Below are 21621 nucleotides of genomic sequence, written 5' to 3' on the forward strand. Positions count from 1 at the left end.
GGAACTTTTTATTTTTTGTATTTTCAGTCTTTACCGCATAAACCGTATAAATGGTTTTTGGTTAACTATATGTAACCCCTCGGCAATATAGTGTATAAACATAAAAACCGTCTCATTTCATGCAGAATGAATTCTAGCAGTGAAAACATGTGATTAAAACACTCGTTCTACACGAATTTGCGCAAAAATGGGAACATCAGGATCTATCTATTATGGACTCTTTCGGCTACACCACGGAAGCGGAAGCACATTTTCGACCGAATTACTGACCTTATTCCTTCAGCATAATCCAGGAAGTAAACTTAAGCTCTTTGTGGTTTCCTAAATGAAGAACATCAAGGGGTGGTAATAAAATAGGAAAAATACCCCAATCATAAACTTTGGCCAATATCTACAAGAATATGTCTGAATGACCCACTACAATTTATGTTTCTTTTTGAAATATCATCTTCCCTTTATACAAACAACTATACTATTCTACTGAGACCTGTGCACTTTTCAAGATGTAGAGCACAATATAAACGTATATATGTTTTTCTCCATAAATATATTTTTCTTGCAACTGAAAGTCTAGATCATACAGGAATCAAATAAATATTTGGAAATATTAGTTTGGTATGAAACCTTGTTCATTTGCCTTTAAAATTTGCAAGTACGAAAATAAAGAACACTTTCTAGTATTTTTCAGATAACAAAACTGGCATACAGCTCTGATTGTTTTGAAAATTAAGCAAGTTGAGAATTTGCATCTTCGTTTCCATGGTAACCGGGACATATATTGAAAAAAAGAAAAACAGGATTTTCTTAATTTTGCACTCTCTTCAAGAAAAAAATTGGTTTAAAGGAAATCTGTGACTATGAGTTTCCAACTTTTTTTGGTTCTTACAGAGAGTTTTTTTTATTATTTAATATTAAGAATTAACTTTGAAGTTTTAAATTTTAAGTATTAATTTTAAATGGTCTTCCATACATAATAGCCATTTTGGAATTAGATTTGCTTTTACAATTTGTATTAATAACTTTTGTCGTATGAATATCTTTGTTTTCGTTCAGTTCATGTCGTTTATATACCTATCTCGAAGGTTCAGATTTCAAATTTTACAGATAAAACCCTGAACTATACTGATTTAAACTGAACTTCAAGTATAAGTAAATGAATAAATTACGCAATCACGAAAGGTAATGGATTTTTCCAAATAGGTAACCTTAATAATATGCGCTTTACATGCCTTTTTCTAGTATCATTACTATTATTACTTAAAGACATTATTTATGAAGTTAAGATTATGAGTTTGAAATAAAATCACAATTCCTTTTATCTACAGACGTATCGCTTTTTCTGTTTTTGTTAGATACGGACACTTGTGTTGTATATATTTGTTATTATACCAGATTTATATAGCGCAACACGTTCCGAGGCGCTTTAATAGATACAAAGGCAGTCACACAGGGCAACATTCATCCTTTACTAGTACAGACACAAAGCGATATGACCAGAAGCACACAAAGAGAGAAAGAGAGAGAAAGTTCCCTGGAATCGCCGACTAAACGTGCACAGCATTGCTGCTTTTCAGAGGGAAAGCCCTAATACATTTGACAACTGATTTTAACGTTGTTCTGAGACAAATAAACATTCGAATAATCTGCAGGCCTAATTTAAGATTTATTTATGCGTACGCAATCTATCTTATCGCAAATTGACATAAGCTATAAATGTATATTACTTGTTCAAATAATAACTACTAGGATTATACCCTTCTATGTCTTGATATCGTTTTTAAAAATCTATATACATTCTCATCTTGCTTTTTAAACTGGCTAAACAATTTTTTAAATTTTTGGAAACCAGTTCAGTATACTGTAAAACTATTTAGTTTTATGTCACAAACTTGATAGGCTAAATAACTTTGAACATGGAATCAAAATTTTCAGTAAAAAAAAAGACTGGGTTTAAACGTAAATATTTTATCAATGTTTCAAAGCTGGACATGGATTAAGTAGCAAAATAAGAACTATACTGCAATTTAGAGCTAATTGGATTACATAACAAACATTTATTAAACAACACTTTAAATTTATGAAATAAGACATTATATTGGATAGGATGTATAAACGGTCAAACGTTAAATAGGTGGATATACAACGAGTGTACAACTAGGCGTCGGCCATTAAGGACACTATTTAAGTTAATTCTACCAATCTAGTTTGAAAATCCACGAGGAAATATCGGAGGCAAAATTCATGAAAACTAGAAGGTAAAATTATATGGAGGTAATAACAGCTTGTAAACAAAGGGAATTAATCCATTTAAACCGGATGTGTGTTTAATAATATTCCGAATATAATACTATAGGAATAAGGTCAGTAATTCGGTCGAAAATGTGCTTCCGTGGTGTAGTCGAAAGAAGTCCATAATAAATAGATCCTAATTTTCCCATTTTTGCACGAATTCGTGTAGAACGAGTGCTTTAATCACCATTTTTCACTACTAGAATACATTCTGCGTGAAATGAGACGATTTTCATGTTCATACACCCCACATGGCAAGTTTTGCAGATCGGAACCGGAAGTAGGTGTTTATTGCGCGGACGACTGCAAATATGCGCCATTTTTTAGGGTAGCAGACCACAAGTGACTGGCATTTCACTAGGAACTACATAACCCCCTATTTTCTTTTCATTTTTTCGTTAATTTGTGATAGAACTTCCATGAAAAATAGGTGTAGGAAAAAGTGCTGTTCTCTAAAGATACGTAAAGACGACCTGAAGTTGTCGTTTTTTATATGAAACAAAGAAGGATTTGAATTACTGACCTTTAACCTATACGTGATTACCGGGAATTAGAGACCTTTACTATTCAGGATGGCCGAACATATTGGGTTATCCCGTAAATTATTTTCACTCTACCTTATTCATCCAGTTGTATGCATGTTATTTGTGTCTAGTAAATTTCATTGACAGAGCATACCGTTAACAAAGTTAATACAGAGATGCAAATATAGCCGTTTTTAAGCATTCACTGACTATATTCCGCCATTTTTGCGGAAGTCTTAGATTAGAAGTTGATACTAAATTACTCCTTTAGTTGCATGGGCTAGACTCAAATTACGTCCGATTTATTGCCTTTAAGCTTGTCGAATGTATTAAAACTGCATTTCTCAAATTTAACACATTAATTAAAGGCCATATATCTTAGGTAGCCGTCCTGAGATTTTCATAGAATTTGTATGGTCACAAGATATAATTGGCTAAATTGCATGCTTTAAAAACCAGACGGACCTTCGAATGTGTCAAAATTGTCACATTTCACCCTGTCAATGCATCTGAGACATATTTTCTGAGCAGTTATCATTTAACTTGTACAAAATATATATGACTACAAGATCTGAAATAATGATGAATTCATATGGAAAATACTGCTGTGATAGCACTTGGGTTGTAGCTCTTGAATCAGTCAAAATTAGCATTTATCAGATTATTATATAAATGACCACAATTCACTGAGCAACACAGAATATACATGGCTATAAGATCTTATGCAAACTGTTGTTGCCCATTTTAATGTCAACTGTTAAGGGTCCAGTTATGTGTTTGATTACCTCACCTTATGTGAATTTTATGTTTTGTATAAAAGACTTTCTATAAAAAAAATTTTTAGAAAATGCATTTTTGGCCATGGGTAACATGTAGTGTCCTAGTTGTGTTTGTACAGAATATCAAACTTTCTTTTCAAAAATAGTTTCTCTTCATATTAATATGAATTTTGTAACTAATATTTTCCAGGTAGTCTCCGAGGTAATGTTGTAAAGCATGTACAACTCAAAAAAATTGTAAAATTTTCAAATTGAAAGTGAAAGTGGAATTGTCAAAATTAAGAAAATGTTGCTATGTTTCAAATCAGACATCAATGTCTCAGATTTCATCATATTATATTTTCATACAATGTAACCTCTCCACAAAGATTCTTCAACTTTTTGGAACGATTACTTTATACATTATTAAGAACGGATGTAAGTACAGCTGAAAATAAAAATATTGCTTTGAACATAAAATTCAAAAGCAACTTCCTTTCTAAAAGTAACGTGACTCAACTTGACATTTTCACTTCGTATGAACTTTTTGCATCTAAGTAAGTGATATATGATAATATATATACCAAATCTTTAAAAAGTTAAATAGAATCTTTGTAAAACTATCCCAAATGATATATATTTTTTTTAAGATTTTAACAAAATTATGGTTGCCATAGAAAAACACGAAACTCTGTAACTAAGCTCTTGCATAGAGAGGCCCCATGACTCTTTTATAGACTACAGACATGTATTTATAAAAAAAAACAACACTAAAACGTTTTGCCAGTCTCATTGGTACCAATTTCTTAAATTTGGCATCTTTGCTCACGACCTAGATAGTTGTTATTGAATTAACAATTATTTCTTTATTTCCTAATCTCCCGTTTCATATATAATCGTGTTAATTAATATATTATATTGTCTGAAAAATACAGAAAATTGGAAATTGATATATTCATTCAAAGCAACATTCCCATATCAAGTGCACCAAAGTTTCTTTCTAGTGTTTGCTTAGTACAAATTCCGTTTATTAATTTCATAAGACTGAGTTTATGTTCTGTTAATGTAGCATTTGTGTAAAACAATTCATTTGAACTGTTACGGTTTAAAAACAAAAAAAAATACTGAAATTTGACCTCATACATTTTTCCCTGGTATATCCCAAGCAAATAAAGGAATACTTGCTTTGGTATTATGTATCTTAAGGTTCAAATCTATTTCAAATTTATTCAGTTTGATGTTCAATTCCATGACATTTTTGTTTCACTTTACAGTTGGAAAGACATTGATCAGGCAACTTCAGTAATGTGCACTAAGAAAATTGAGATTCTGTCAGTAACATTTTTTAAACTTTCTTTGTTAAATGGATATAAAACATGATTTATTTTTCAATCTTTGTTGATATTTTTTCAAAATACATGAAGGTTAATTCTTTCTTGGACAAACAGGTTTGGATGTATATAAAACAATCTAGCAGTGGATGGTCTATCTTAGTCATTTTGAGTTTTACTCAATTATACCAAATGCTAACTGGGACTTTGTTGTTAAATGAGTTCTGTGTCTACCCTGTGCAGATTTGCATTATTGTGAAGGATTCGCCTACGCGGAGCATTTACCAACCAGATCATTCACCAATGGGTGTCTCAGACAGATCCTCGCAGTTTATGTGGGCATGAACAATCTGTAAAATGATGTGTCTCTTATTTTTCTGAAACATATAACTTTATCGTTTTTAAACTGCTACTTCAGTTTATATAATTATGCCCCCCTTCGAAGAAAGAGGGGTATATTGTTTTGCAGATGTCAGTCGGTCGGTCGGTCTGTATATAGACGAATTCGTTTCCGGATGATAACTCAAGAACGCTTGGGCCTAGGATCATGAAAGTTGATAGGAAAGTGGTCATCACCTGCAGATGACCCCTATTGATTTTGAGATCTGTATATCAAAGGTCAAGGTCACAGTGACCCTGAACTGTTAAACGGTTTCTGGATGATAACTCAAGAACATTTGGGTCTAGGATCATGAAAGTTGATAGGGAGGTTGATCGTGACCAGTAGATGGCCTCTATTGATTTTGAGGTCAGTTGGTCAAAGTTCAAGGTCACAGTGACCCGGAACAGTTAAACGGTTTCCAGATGATAACTCAAGATTGCTTGGGCATAGGATCGTGAAAGTTAATAGGGAGGTTGATCATGACCAGCAAATGACCCTTATTGATTTTGAGATCAGTAGGTCAAAGGTCAAGGTCACAGTTATTAGGAACAGTAAAACGGTTTCCGGGCGATAACTCAAGAACGCTTGGGCCCAGGATCAGGAAAATTGAAAGACAGATTGATCATGACCAGCAGATGACTCCTATTGATTTTGAGGTCATTTGGTCAAAGTTCAAGGTCACAGGAACAGTTAAACGGTTTCTGGACGATAACTTGAGAACGCTTGGGCCAAGGGCCATAAAAGATGATAGAGGGGTTCATCATGACCAGCAGATGACCCCTATTGGTTTTAAGATCAGTAGGTCAAAGGGCAAGGTTACAGTGACTCGGAACATTTAAACTGTTTCCAGAAAATAACTTGAGAACGCTTGGGCCTAGGATAATAAAACTTGACAGAGAGGTTGGTCATGACCTGCAAATGACCCCTATAGATTTTGAGGTCTGTAGGCTAAAGGTCAAGGTCACATTGACCCGGAACAGTTAAACCCTTTCCGGACGATACCTTGAGAACGCTTGGGCCTAGGATCACTAAACTTAATAGTGAGGTTGATCATAAACAGCAGATGATCCCTGTTGATTTTGAGGTCAATAGGTCAAAGGTCAATGTCACATTGAACCAGAACAGTAGAACTTTTATTTACAGTGAGCAAATAATTTCTGTTCCTTGTGCAATTACTGAATGCATCAAGGGGGTCATTTTGTGTTCGACGAGCTCTTGTTAAATATATAAATACAGTTTTATATTTTATTTCTTCATATCATCAGATGATTCATTTATCAATGTATGTTTTTATCGGTATGGGTCACTGTCTGGTAGTCTGAAACAAAGACGGATTACAACCAAGAATCCCAAAGGAACCGCAATATGCGATAATGTCTTACAGTTGTATTATTCGTTTCGTTTCAGATGCAGTTCCACGAAAACGCACAAATGAATCAAAGGACGTTCCTTGCAATGAAAACAGGAAACGATTGAAACTAAGGACAGGAAACACGGAGACCGGTACATTTAAAATTTCTAACAGGGGTTCTTGGTCCCATTCAGACGTTAAAATGTGTTGTTGTTTTTTCTTCTTCTTTTAAATGTACAATTCGTTCTGTTTGCCTTTTGAAAACTTGAATTTGCAGTTTTAAAGGTATAATTAATAATTAGCGTTTAGAAGAGACATACTGAATTAACATGCGACAGATTTTCCGAAAAAAGTGCCTTCGGTTACTCTAAACTTATTTAGACATTTAATTGCTTTCAGAATAATATTTCATTGACATAGCATTTATCTAAACAGACAGTAAACTATAACGATAAATCTGATGAAGAATTGTGCATTTCAGTTTCAGTTTCCCTGTAGACGTTTATTTTTATTTCTCAAAGCTTCTGATAATTTACTGCTAAGAATAAATAATAAGTAAAAACAGAGCCCTTAGATCTATAAACAGCCCGAGACGTTTAGCCTGATCCTAAATCGACACTGCTTTTGTTTCTGGAAACGATATCAGGCCTAGAACTAAGTACAAGTAGTTTGCAACTCTTGTTGGAACATTAATGCTGTATTGTCCATATCATTTTGAACTGTGGTGTTAACACATCAGAAAAGTGTCTCTTTGTGTCTAACTGCTATGTTGTTATGTCAAAATGAAATGGTATCTTATTATTTCGAAATGTGGTGTTACCTTTTCCAAATAAAGTCTTGTTATGTTAAATTGCTACTTGTTGTTATGTTAAAGTGTGGGCTGAACTTGCTCAAGTAAAGTCCTATCATGTGAAAGAGCTGTGTAATCATGTCTAAATGTGAGGTTGACTTGTCCAAACAGTGTCTTACCATGTTGAAAGGCTATGTTATTATGTCAAAATGTGATATGAACTTGTTCAGATAGCCTCTTATTGTGTCTAACAAATAATAAGTATGCTTAATGACAAAATGTAATATTGACTTGTCCAGATAGTGTCTGTTAACTAGACATGTTTTGATAATGCAGTATTTGGACAAATACACACCACACTTTAATATAATAATGTAGCCATATAACATAATAGGTCACAATAGGTTATTTTATTACAGACAGAAATTATCTACGGTCTGTGGGGCTGCTAGGGTTATTATAGTTAATGTGGGATCTGAGTGTTTGAAGATCATTCTCTGATTTAAGATGTTATTAAACAGTGGTAATTCAACTGGATTTTTAACAGTTTTGAAGAAGAATTTTTCTCTCTTTTTCTTTTGTTATTCTTATAATATATATATATTTAATAATCGAAAGCAGTCTATCATATTTAGGCTACATATTATGTTTTTGTCAGTTTTGCGATCTTTGAAGGAACTCTTACGCAATTTTGTAACAACTTCCACTAATTTGAAAGCGTTTAAAAAGGATTTATATAAAAAAAAAAAATATCTGCATTTCACATGTTTTAAATGTATGCGCCCCAAGTGGTTCTGGGACGTGTATGAAAAAAAATTGGAACCACTGCCTTACCCTTACATGATTGTAAGAGGCGTCTAATAGGGTCTTATCACTTGGTTTTGCAGTAACTCTGTGATTCCGCACTTATGCAAATTTTGATTCCATACCTCATGTTTTAGTCCTGTTTGGCGCCTTATAACCTATACTGTGTTGGTGCGCCTTAAAACCCAAATAAATAAATAAATATTTAAATGTATGCAGCTTCCAAGTTAATTCATTACTGATCTATCAAGGTTGCGCAACTGGAATAGGGTGAAATAAAAGTTTCTAATGAATTTAAGCTGTGTACTTTTCATTGTTCATCTTTGACATTTATAATTCAATAATTCTTACATTCATGTCATTCGTTAGGCAAATAAAAATTACTAAATTTATACTTCTGTTAAAAATAACTCCATCCGGGTTGTGCAACCAGAATAGGAAAATAAGATTTTAAAAATACCTCTTGTGAAAATCAAACATGTATTAAGCAAATGTGTATATGATACTAATGATAGGCACAACAGTTTACAGCATATGCTATTATACTAATGGTATACACCCTTGTTTACGAGATAGTATACTATTGAGGGTCAAATAGAATACATTTGTTTTAAGTTTATTATTTTTGTTTGGGGGGGGGGGGGGGGGGGGGGGGGGGGCGGGTAATATTGACACTTTGACAAAGTGATATCATTTTGACACGGTAAGATACTGCATGTTTCACGGAATCACCTATTTTGACATTATAATATAGCAATATAACATAACATAACATAGTTTATTAAATAAATCTTATGCATTTATCATATCGATTTTACAATATTAGAAATAAAGCACAAAGAGGTACATAAGAGTACATAATATTGTAATCGTCATAAAGTAAGAGGAAGTACACCGAGAATAATAAATGTGATAAACTTATTACAACAAAATCTACATCTACTTCAAAAGACATTATTTGGACAAGCTGATATCACGTTTTGACATAATTTAATTCAACTTTCAACTTCAACTTGGCAATACAATGCTATAGCAAGTAAATTGGGTGATATTTAAAGGCAGTTCCCTTTATATTTGATTAAACAAAGTATTGCAACTTCATCTTTTATACGTTATACTAGTATCATTTATTTACTTACATGCATGCATTTATAATATAGGAGTTCAAGAAGCATTTTATAAATCATTGCTGTAACTGTTTATGAATTTCGAGCAAATATTGATATCATCCAGTACCCCATCTATCTGCCGTAACATTGTGAATACATTTTTGTTTTACGAATCCCCTTTGAATGTGTTTTATTCTTGTTTCTGGCTTTGAGATACACAATTGCTTTACAAAATAATTCTCCAGGGTAAAAACTGTTATCAATGTTAAAATGAAATTAAAAAGTACTTGTTTCGTGCAATTATTATATATTCCACTTTTAGAAACAAATCAAACAGAATGATACTATCAGTAGTATGCAACGCATACATATAGCATGTTTCGAGTTCCTTCTTGTTTATTTGTGTTATATTTGGGAAATAGATTGTAGTTTTGCGTACTTTGTTGACAAATAAGACAGTTTTGAGTTCAGGTGCGTAGATATCTAATCACGAAGGCTAAAGGCCTGAGTGATTAATTACGACGCATCTGAACGAAATCCATTCGAATTACACCAGGTAGGGATACTAATCTGAAATTCTTTTTAGACGTAAATGGCCAGAGTAAACCGGAATAGCCAAAAGTAGGTCATTTTTTGCGAAATGTGTTTAAATCGACAAACAATACACGGTAAAATCCTACTTTGTTTATATAAAAAAAAATCTTATATTGGTAGATATAATTTTTTCTACTGAACTGCACAGAATGTGCATCTGATTTTCATTGTATGCTTTTATAGTATAAACATGTGTGAGTTGTATTTATTCATTTTTAGAAAATATACATGTTACCAAAAAATGACACAACGTTGAACAACAAAAAGTACGCTGCCCATCGTAAAGTTCTATTCATGTTGTATTATAAAATAGTTTATTGCTGTCTGATGTTTCAGTGCCTGACACGTATCAGCCTCCAATACAGGAGACAGGTAAACACCTAACATCATTTCTTTTATTATGCCCTGATCTTTCTACAAGGCTCATTTTGATGTCGTTAATTAATAAGTCTTAGGACTTGTTATGTCTTGTGTCTTTTTTGTTAGGGCTTAGTATTGTGTATTGGGAATGATGTATTTATGCATCAGGTTAGAAAGAAAGCGGGGAAATTATTCGAGAGTTAATGGCAGACGGGTTTTCCATAAATTCAATCCTAAGATATTGCAGGAATTAAAGTTACATGTTTTAACTTGAAATCTAAGCTTTTTCTGTGATACTGAAATAAAGACTTGATAAGAAACGCTTCTGTACATGTACATTGATAGTAATTTAGTGTCAGTACATATATGTCTGGACTTGATGTGCAACCAATGAGTAAAGATTTAGCCTAAACCGTACGCACTATAAATTTTTCATCATTTCTGGATAAAACATTGATATGTAACAATAGAAGTTGTAGGTCTACTACTTTTTCCCTATATTAGTAAGTAATTTTTGTGTATATTGTTTAACAAGAATTCCAATCCTTTATTGTCATGTTGATTTTCAGTTGGAAATATAGATAGTTTTTAAAGCTAGGAAGTTATGTTCAAATTGTGCTGTCTAAAGAAAAATAAATAATATCAACTAAGACACAATGGCTCTAATAGGCTTCTGTATCTTTCAGAGATGAATTCATAACATTTACTAAGTTAAACGATGGTTCTCCAGATATGTTAAGGTAATATTCAGAGGCAGAATTGCCATGAATACTCAGTCTATAGATTTTTTTTTTCTTTTAGATATTATCAAAGACACACCTATTATAGACAAGTAATCAGAAAAGCTAAATAAAATCATTTAGAAAACGTAAACTATTTACATAGACACCAGTAGATATCGCGATTTTAGGAGTTATGGCCATTTTACATGTATTTGGGCCGAGTATCTGCCTCAGTGTTAACAGAATCTTATACCGAATTTTAAATATCCACCATTCCCACTGGCGCCAGACCAGAAAGACCAGAAAGAAAATGCCACTGTACATGCTAGGTATATTATTAGGTAACAGGGTACACTTTGAATTTTGGCCCCATCAATATTTGTAATAATTAGAACTTCGTGATTTTGGATGTCTGTTAATTAAAGTGAGAGATAATGATTGTTAATTCTTTAGAAAATTTAAACAGCTGATACATATAAAATTCCAAATTCAGTTGTAAAACTAACTGCTGCTAGTTTTGTATGGATAGATGAGACACCTTGGCGCGGGAAATTCAAATCATAGAAGGGTTCCATGCTTGTTGATTGATACTCGGGAACATTTTTGCTATTTTGCGAAAAAATAAAAGATGGATGGGCCCCCATTCCATTAATATCCTGTAGTTCAGCAGGGACTATTAAATTGAGATATGCAGTAAAATTGGACATTGATCCTCAACGGGATCATAGCACTCTGTTCAAAATGTGTAAATTTGATGATTTTGGCATGTTACTTTTAATGGATGGTGCAAAACTTTCGTTTTGATAACTTTCTGTATTTTTGTATGAGAGTCCTGATCTTGTCATTCAGTAAAAGCACAAATCATGCACACAATTTACAAAATGGCCACCCTGATTCTGCTCATTAGGGAAGTGCAATATTACGACTCGCTACATGTCAGTCTGGCCGTGCCCAAAATTTTCGAATCTAAATGTACCCTGCTACCTTAGAACCATGGTCATGAACGAGAAAATATAAAAAAAAAAAACATTTAAATCGCGAATTTCTCACCCGCACAATTCGGTAGATGGGTATTATGCATTGTAAACATGAGGTAATATATTCTCCATCGTGCACCGGATACATTGCATTCTGTGTCTGTACCTTCTCAATTTTCTGAAAACTTTGGATTTTACTTAAGTGTGCGGCCATCTATGCATTATTTTTAGAACTTCTAGATGCTTTACAATCAAAATGCACGTGATATGAAAATTTCAACACACCATTTTTAGAGTTAAATACTTTTTTGTCGAACTAATAATTCTATGAAGATTTCGATCTTTCTAACTTTTATGTCGATTAAGATACAGAACATGGTTTTTTATCACCCAATGTTTTTGTTTAGCTTTTTTTTGCTTTGAAGATTTCTTTACATGCGTTCAATGAAAAGAAACATTAAAGGCAAAGACAATTTCCTATTTAAGTGACCCCCACCCCCTAAAAGCCAGACATTTTAATCCCCAATAAACAGGATCCTGTCTGGTCCAGTCTGATAAGGGTTCATAAAACCCCTGTAGATTTGACATGTAGTTCATGTCAGAGGATCATAAATTTTATTGACATGTACAGATAATTGGTTATTTCCAGTGCTATACACTTCACTGATTGAAATGTAGCTTTTTCAGATTAAACACAACATTATTTTAATTGATAATATACTAATTGTAATTGCTCATTCTTGTTGAGTAACGTCCTGACCAATTAAATTATAATTCTTACATCAAGACAATTCTCACCATTTTAGGAAATTATTTAAGGAAAAATGAAATATTTATTTAAAACTCAATAGCAGAAACGACAAGCATTTTTTTCAATTATTAATCGATTATGATTTTTTTATCTAAGCAACAATTAAAACAAAAACAGAAAAATTGAATATGAGGAGATTTTCTTTGCCTTTTAGAGGGAAAACTTTATTTAACATTTTCCACCATAGTGATCATTTCATGTTTTCTCCAATTCATGTTATTGTTAATTTTGGTTTATATTATTTCACAGATCATTTTATTGTTCTATAATTGTTAACACATTGCAATTTTAGCGTTGAGATTCTTATTTTTAGTATCCATTTGGTGTCTTTCATATTGAAATTATCTGATCGTAAGTACGTCAAATTACGCTTAACGCTTCACAATTGATTTGTCAAGCATAGCATTCACAAATGGCTTGTGTAGTATATAGAATCTTAGAATAAAATGACCGGGATAATGATTACAATTCCAAATACAACAAAATATGTGCAATCATCTTTAAAAGGGAAAACTTGTTAACAAATTGAAAGGTAATATAACGTAGCTATAAGAACTGATATATTTTTTTCGGAGTTCATGCAAAATGAAAACATAATATGGTTGTTTATTCATTTCTTAAATGCATACTTTATTGATATACACAAACTTGTAACTTAATTTTGCACAAAACTGTAATACAAAACTTCTACGATTATACATGTTTTTTTTTGTTTTTTTTTTTTTTGTTTTTTTTTTTTGTTTTTTTTTTTTTTTTTTTTTTTTTTTTTTTGTTTTTGTTTTTTTGTGGGGGGTGGGGGTAAAATTAGCAAAGCTCATAATAACGGACTGAGGGAAAGGAATTAAAATGCTAATATTGATTTCAACATTTTTAAAGGTCTGTGATCATGTCAAGCAATTAAATATTGTCTATTTTGAATTTAGCCGGGCCTGCCGCAACTACCGATGTGATTCAAGGTCTTTTCTCTGCAAACATGCAACCCGTGCATGAGGAACAGGAAATTTCAGGTATTTTCTCACATTAATGAGTCTTTTCTAACAGTGTATAACTTATTATGTATACATTTCATGCTATTCCGGGGTTCATTGAAATATGACGGAGAATATATCCTGGTAAATTCGCTGTTTATAACCGTGATACTATCAAATATGATTTTTACGGAAGCCTATTAGGGACATTCTGTCTTAATTTTTATGCATAACCTCATATGTATGACATATTATTCGTTACGTATTATCAGTTACCTCTTACATGTTACGTTTTACCTCTTAGATGTTACATCTTGTGTGTTACTTATCAAAAGTTAGATTTGCCTAGTTCTCAATAGGGAAACCAAATGGCGAACGTTAACGATTACTGCTTGTGGCACTTTACCCCTTATGGTGACCACTAGAGCTAAAACTAGAAAAAAAGCTTTAAACGACTTATGCTATGAACAGCATGATGAATCTTGATCAAACCTGGCCTGTACCACCATTAGAAGATCATTTCCAAATTTGTTTCAAAACGCGCAATGGTGCTCTTGTAGGGTCCTCTAGAGCTAAACACAGAAATACCTTTAATTATTGTTTACATGAATTCTTTTGCTGAATTTTCATTAAACTTTGTCTGTAGTTTAAACACAGGACATTTGATCCCTTTCTGAAGCCATAAGAGACAGAAAAAGAAGTGTACCTTTATTCAAACAGCTTTTTCTGATGACCACTTGTTTATCATCATATTATACATATGTAGGCAAGACTACATAACTGGGACAAGGTCTTTAGCTCAGTTACGGCGTTTTCTTTTGACATAGAAATTAGTTACGTTTCGCACACAGTTCCATATTTTGTTTAAGTGTTTGATATATAACTTCGAAACTTTGAACACTTGCTTACCATCATGGCCACACATTGCCATATAGTGCAAGATATATCTAGATCCACATATACATGTAGATTGTTTGTCTTATCTATTTTTTGTCTTTTGTTAGAAAATCTCTGTTAATATTTTGAACCCATACTTCCATCACTTCTTAGAATAGTCGAGTGCGCTGTCAACCGACAGCTTTTGTTTCTTGTTGATTTATGGGAGACCTAATTTTTTCTTGTCAGTACGTCTTTCCTGATATATATGTCATGTATATCTCATAAAGTATTTAACATAGAGTCACCAGACCTAGGATTCTTATTAAACATGTTACGTAGTACTTCTGGTGTTGTGGCTTGAGTTTACACAGCCAGACCATGGCCATGACTTAGTTAAACTATACTTATTGTAAAAGGAAGTCGGGGTTTGGCTGTTCCTAAAAATAGAAAATGGCTTAAACTGGGGCAAATGGTCATATGCAGTATTATGTATTTCGTTACTGCCCATAAACAGACTTGATAAAACCCATTTATTATTTCTTAGTGATTCTTTTCAGTTTGTTGTCTTGCGGGATTATATATTTCATTACTGCCCATAAACAGACAAAATAAATTCATTTCTTATTTTCTGTTGTTGTTTTTTTTTTCTTTTTTTCTTTTTTTTCTCTCGGTTTGTTGTCTTGCTGCATTACATATTTCATTACAGATATTGTGCGTTGTCTTTTGTTAACTGCACAGTATGTAATCTCTAAACTCAATTATGTCTGAACACTATATTTATACAAACTAAATACTTTATCTATTATAAAGTACGATAGCCACAATAGAGAGTATATAAGTCCTTAGACATAAGATGGAATACCTAATTCCTAATACCTTTGACATAAGATGAAATACCCAATGCCTAATAACTTAGACAGAAGATGTAAGATGAAATACCTAATGCAAAATTATGTACATTGTATATATGCAAGAGCTATTAATAAGACTTCAGTAAGAATTCGCATTTCGCACAGCACTAAGGACTGAAGTATTCTTCCAGCATATTTATAACTTCACCAGTATTAAAAGCTATTTAATACCTTACACCAACGTTTAAAAACAAAACATATATCACTTCGGCAGTTTAGTGTCCCTTTTTCAGCTTAAAGAATTTTGATGAAAATATTCTTAATGTATTTTTGCTACAAATCAATGTTCTGCGTAAACCCAAGTAAAATTTACATAAAACTTCCCTGAGGAAAAGGAATTGGTTCAAACGTCATAGAAGTGTCCCCTAATCAAATCTGTATCACATCCAATAGTACCTTTATTTTCACAGATGCAATGAAAACTGATATGATGAAATGAAAGATATTTTCATTATGTTAATAAGTGATTAAACCAAACTTTTCTTCAACAAGTGTGCATAGCTCTCTATGTACCATCTATAGTACATGTATGGAAATTTGAACACTATAGGATTGAGCAGTCTTACTAGACATTCTGAGTCTTGGCTATATATCTTCCTATGGGAACCACAAATTTCACAGCATATATTGTCATCTTCTTAGCGTACTTTCTTGTCAAAATCATACCGATCAAATACTTTGGTAACAAAGTACATTAGATCAGGCTTTCCATGCGGAATGTTGATTCCATTTAACAGAGCTATTCGGCTGAGCTTTGTGAAAGAAAACTTTATACATTCCACGTATCAGTAAAGGATTCAGTTCATGTTTCCCGCTTCACCTCTACATTACGTGAATAATCTAAGGGGTAATAAATAATACGTAACGCATAATACATCACACATAAGAGGTTATGCATAAAAACTAAGACAACATGTCCCTAATAGGTTTGCGTAGATTTCACTGGTGCGAAACTGTACTTGAACGCGGAAGAATATGCATTGTACATAATAGGAAATTCGTTGAGTAATGGAACTTAAATATGTCATTTTTGATTATCTAGGTTTGTTTCACACGTAATACCTTGTACGTCATACATTTTGAGCTCCCGCAAGGAATAAAATCACTCACGGATAAACCACCATTAAAGCGCATAAAATACAAAAATGTAAAAAGAAAATTTGTGAGTTTTTGATCAAAGATCAAAAGTTAGTTCTACTATACATCATAATTTCACTAGTGATTGTGCTTGTTTGGCTCTTACAACGAAAAAACAAATAGATGTCCATTATTTAATCCGGTGCATGTCTTGTGCGTTTCATTCAAATAATTCGTAATTCTGATGCATTTTAAATGAAATTGCATTGACAAAGGCATTCAAAAGAAGATCTTAACGTAAGCAATTTAACGATTACAATGATTTGCATCTGTTACATTGGTCAAACATAGATTTTAAAGACCTGGTAGTGAGCACCATGCTGGTAATGTCATAGAAACACCGTAGTTGGCTATAAAAAATATCAGTTCACAACAATGATTGAAAGAGGCATACCAAAACTGATTTTAATCTGATTTTCTTTCTAGTACGTGGCGCAGCTGGAACATCCAGAAACATTCCAATACTGCCATCATCATCTGCTGTGACTGCTGCTGCTGGTTTGTTGACATTTTATGTATTCTGAATGTAGCGTTAAGAAACTCAAGGGTCATTTACTCGGGTCACGTACGCCCTCTAGAAATAGTCCGCAAGCGTATGACTTCGTCATTGTGATTATGGTTCTGCCAGTATATGTCCGGGTGCAATACTTACGAAATGCATTTACAAGAGGGTCATGGTGACCCTGGATCGCTCACCAGAGTAATATGAGCTATATGTTTCAAATGTCAAACTGATGATTTTTAAAAATTTTTTGGAAGATTTTCCTTAGTACAGTCAAGTAACCCCTGGGGCGGGGCCAGTTTTAACCCGAGGGACATGATTTGAACAAATTTTGTAGCAGTCTACTAGGCAATGTTACATATCAAATATCTAAGATCTAGGCCTTCTGGTTTGTTTTTAGCAAATTTATGAAGATTTCCCTATGTACAATCAAGTAACCCCTTGGGCTGGGTCAATTTGACCCTGGGGGTCAAGATTTGAACAACTTTTGTAGAGGTCTCCTAGGCAATGCTTCATGTCAAATATCTAAGATCTAGGCCTTCTGGGGTTTTTTTTAAAGAAAATTTTGAAGATTTCTCTATGTACAATCAAGTAACCCCATGGGGCGGGGTCAATTTGACCCTGGGGGTCATAATTTGAACAAATTTTGTAGAAGTCTACTAGGAAATGCCACATGTCAAATATCTAAGATCTAGGCCTTCTGGTTTATTTTTAGAAAATGTTTGAAGATTTTCCTATGTAAAATTAAGTGACCCCTGCGGCGGGGTCAATTTTGACCCCGGGATCATGATTTGAACAACTTTAGTAGAGGTCCATTAGGCAATGCTACATATGAAATATCTAAGCTCTAGGCCTTCTGGTTTATATTTAGAAAAATTTTGAATATTTTCCTATGTAAAATCAAGTGACCCCTGGGGCAGGGTCAATTTTGACCCCGGGGGTCATGATTTGAACAACTTTTGTAGAGATCCATTAGGCAATGCTACCTGTCAAATATCTAAGCTCTAGGCCTTCTGCTTTATTTTTAGAAAATTTTGAAGATTTTTCTATGTACAATCAAGAAACACAATGGGGCGGGGTCAATTTGACCCCGGAGGTCATGATTTGAACAAATTTTGTACAAGTCTACTAGGCAATGCTACATGTCAAATATCTAAGATCTAGGCCTTCTGGTTTATTTTTAGAAATTTTTTGAAGATTTTCCTATGTAAAATCAAGTGACCCCTGGGGCGGGGTCAATTTTGACCCCGGGGGTCATGATTTGAATAAAGTTGTAGAGGTCTACTAGATAATGCTACATGTCAAATATCTAAGCTCTATGCCTTCTGGTTTATTTTTAGAAGATTTTTTAAGATTTTCCTATGTAAAATTAAATGACCCTTGGGGCGGGGTCAATTTTGACCCCGGGATCATGATTTGAACAATTTTAGTAGAAGTCTATTAGGCAATGCCACATGTCAAATATCTAAGCTCTAGGGCTTCTAGTTTTTGAGAAGAAGATTTTTTAAGATTTTCCTATGTAAAATCAAGTGACCCCTGGGGCGGGGTCAATTTTGACCTCGGGGTCATGATTTGAACAAACTTGGTAGAGGTCCAACAGGCAATGCTTCACACCAAATATCTAAGCTCTAGGGCCTCTGGTTTTTGAGAAGAAGATTTTTAAAGTTTTTCCTTTCGGTTGCCATGGCAACAAGAGTTCTGCATGGAATTCAATTTTTTGAATAATGTTTGTAGAGCTTTACCCAAGGAACATTCCTGTGAAGTTTGGATGAAATTGGCCTAGCGGTTTATGAGTAGATGTCATTTAAATTAAAACGTTTACGGACGGACGACGGACGCCGGACGGTGACCCATCTAATAGCTCACCCTGAGCCTTTGGCTCTGGTGAGCTAATAATACAAAATACAGGTTTGAACGATTTTTCACTGTGTTGTTGTTGTGAAATAGGGTAATGAGGATGTGTAGGTTCCGCATTTCATGATAGATTTGTTTGAAAATAGATATCCGGAGCTTCTGTAAGTAACCAGATTTTATAGAGTTGATGTGAATGAAGAGAAAGGGATAAGAAATTGCTGAAAAGTCATGATTTCTTTTGCAAATGACTATCTGCGGATTTGTGCAGAAAGTAGGCGTGACCGCCTCTCTTACACCATTCATTCTGACAGATGTGAAGCAAAAATATTAATAGGGATTTTTGTGTTTCTCTCAGATAGATTCCTTACAAGAAGACATTTGTTTTTTTCTCTAGAACATTGTGTAAAAGCATTGCATTGATGTATTTGTATGTAACTCTATGGGAAATTAATTGTACCTTTGGATCTGAATAGGCCAGAAACGAAAATTCAGCCTATTTATCTATGTGTACAGTAACTGTAATGATCTGTACACGTTCTTTAAAAGTGAAAATAAGTTATTATGTTATAATACAGGTACTGGAAATCGAAATGAGAAGAACGCAGACGATGGGCATAGAGATATCACAACAGCAAAGGCAGGGTCATGGTAAAGAAGAAGACTATAGAAAATAATAAATGTTAACATAGTACTATATACTGTATTTTATATGTGTTTAGTGTATCTCTTTATTTCCACTACATGTGTTGATAAGTTTTAAATTAAGAAGAATATACATGTGTTATACTTTTTTTAACTGTTTCGGATAAACCTGTACACTTTCTGCTAGTAATAAAGATATACATTTTTGTATATTCACACACACTTGCAAAACAACTGAATGTGTATTAGTCATCATACTTTGCTACATGAAACATCGTGTATTTTTAAGAAGTTAGTAGGCATGATACAAAAAAGAAAGACATTAATGTATAATTAAACATCGATTTTAAATTTTATAATTGCAATATATTTCATCATTTGAGACGTATCAACCAGCTGTAAGAAAACCTGTTAAGGTTTGAGAACTGATTCGCGTTATCTATTCAATAATAGGCGACCTGTCACCTTTTTAGTTAATTTTTCCCTAAAAACAAAGTATTCCGATTGTCCAATAACTGGTTCTTAACTAGAGCCTGTTTGTTGCTAGTTTCCTAAAAAACGAATATATCGAAAACATTCCAATTTTACAATAACTGATAGCGCGATTCTTAGTTAAGATTCTTGTTACCATTTTCCGACAATCGGAAAGATCTGGCGGACATATTTGCTTTAAGAAATCTAGCAACACGAATCTTAACGTTTTCACATTGAACAATTGGAATACTGTGGCATAGTCGGTAATAGCAACATGAACTTTTTCTAGTTGATATACGTGTTACCTGTTATTGGACAATCAGCTACTGTATTTTGTTTCTAGGAAGAAATAACTGATGGCGGTTCTGTGCAGTCACAGGGTTTTAATTTGTGTAACGATATTTTTGTTACCGGAAAGATATTTTGGGTTAACATTTTGTGTATTAGCTTGTATCTCACTAACCATTAGCAGGAATGGATAGAAATTTCAAAATTTTGTTCACTGTGATAACGTGGCATTTACTGCACAGGTTCCATAACTCTTTCTCATAAAGTTATGCCACTTTTTCGATCTAGCTGAAGAGTGAAATTCACATGAGGTGATTTTTTTATTATTCAAGCTTGTTGCCTTTTTACTTAAGTACTTTTTGAAATCTATTTTCATCATTTTGATATCTCTTTTGTCAGATCATTTTTCAACGCAAATACTGAATAGTTTTTCTTGTTTTTTTCTTTTTAATAATATCTGTGTTCTGTTATAAATTACATTATATCTAAATGTCAGCTGAAATAGTGGATCTGTATTTATTTTATTACACTTAAAACATTTTCTGATGTCATACAATATACATGTATTCGTCAACTTTTTTCACAGAGAGATAAGCTCTTTCCACAGCTATCCAACTATATTTGGGGATTTAATATCTATCAATGACTTGGTATATAGTTGATATCTGAATCTTGCAGAATAAAGCCGCATTTCACAAAAAAAACTTTGTGATGGATTAGTTGGATCAAACAGTAAATTTGAATTATGTAATTAAAAGCATTATTGTTGTTAAATATGTTTTAAGAACAGTTATTAACTCCCTTTTTAAATGGTACAATATATCTGTTTCAAGTTTTGTGTGCATGTACACAGGGTATTCTTGAGTGTATTATACATTTTTCTTGAAGTTTGCCGCAACGTCGTTTAGGGCGTTTCCTGTAATTTTTGTTATGACTGACGCTTTGTATTTTTTTCAAAATGTAATGCCTGAGATAGTGTACTTTTAAAGCGTTGCAGTGAAAATTAAAATAATTGAAAAAACACAGGTCTGCGGTTTATTCCTTAAAATTGACTTTTGTATATTTTATACCTCACAAGGATTTTACTGACTTTTTTTAAATATATAGAGGATTTTTTGTTTGAGTGAATTGGAATATACCCCCGGAATAGAAATTTTCAAATAT

At 33.1% G+C, this 21621-nt stretch overlaps 1 long non-coding RNA gene across 1 annotated transcript; it reads left to right on the forward strand.

Annotated features, from left to right (window-relative positions):
• Positions 1 to 1751: 1751 nt before the first annotated feature.
• Positions 1752 to 21347, forward strand: LOC128557684 (uncharacterized). The gene is made up of 6 exons (XR_008371316.1): positions 1752 to 2255; positions 6692 to 6787; positions 10269 to 10304; positions 13726 to 13809; positions 17124 to 17195; positions 19629 to 21347. It is a non-coding gene; the product is annotated as an uncharacterized LOC128557684 (long non-coding RNA).
• The last annotated feature ends 274 nt before the right edge of the window (positions 21348 to 21621 follow it).

This window comes from Mercenaria mercenaria, chromosome 6, assembly GCF_021730395.1.
Source record: "Mercenaria mercenaria strain notata chromosome 6, MADL_Memer_1, whole genome shotgun sequence".
Classification (NCBI taxonomy): domain Eukaryota; kingdom Metazoa; phylum Mollusca; class Bivalvia; order Venerida; family Veneridae; genus Mercenaria; species Mercenaria mercenaria.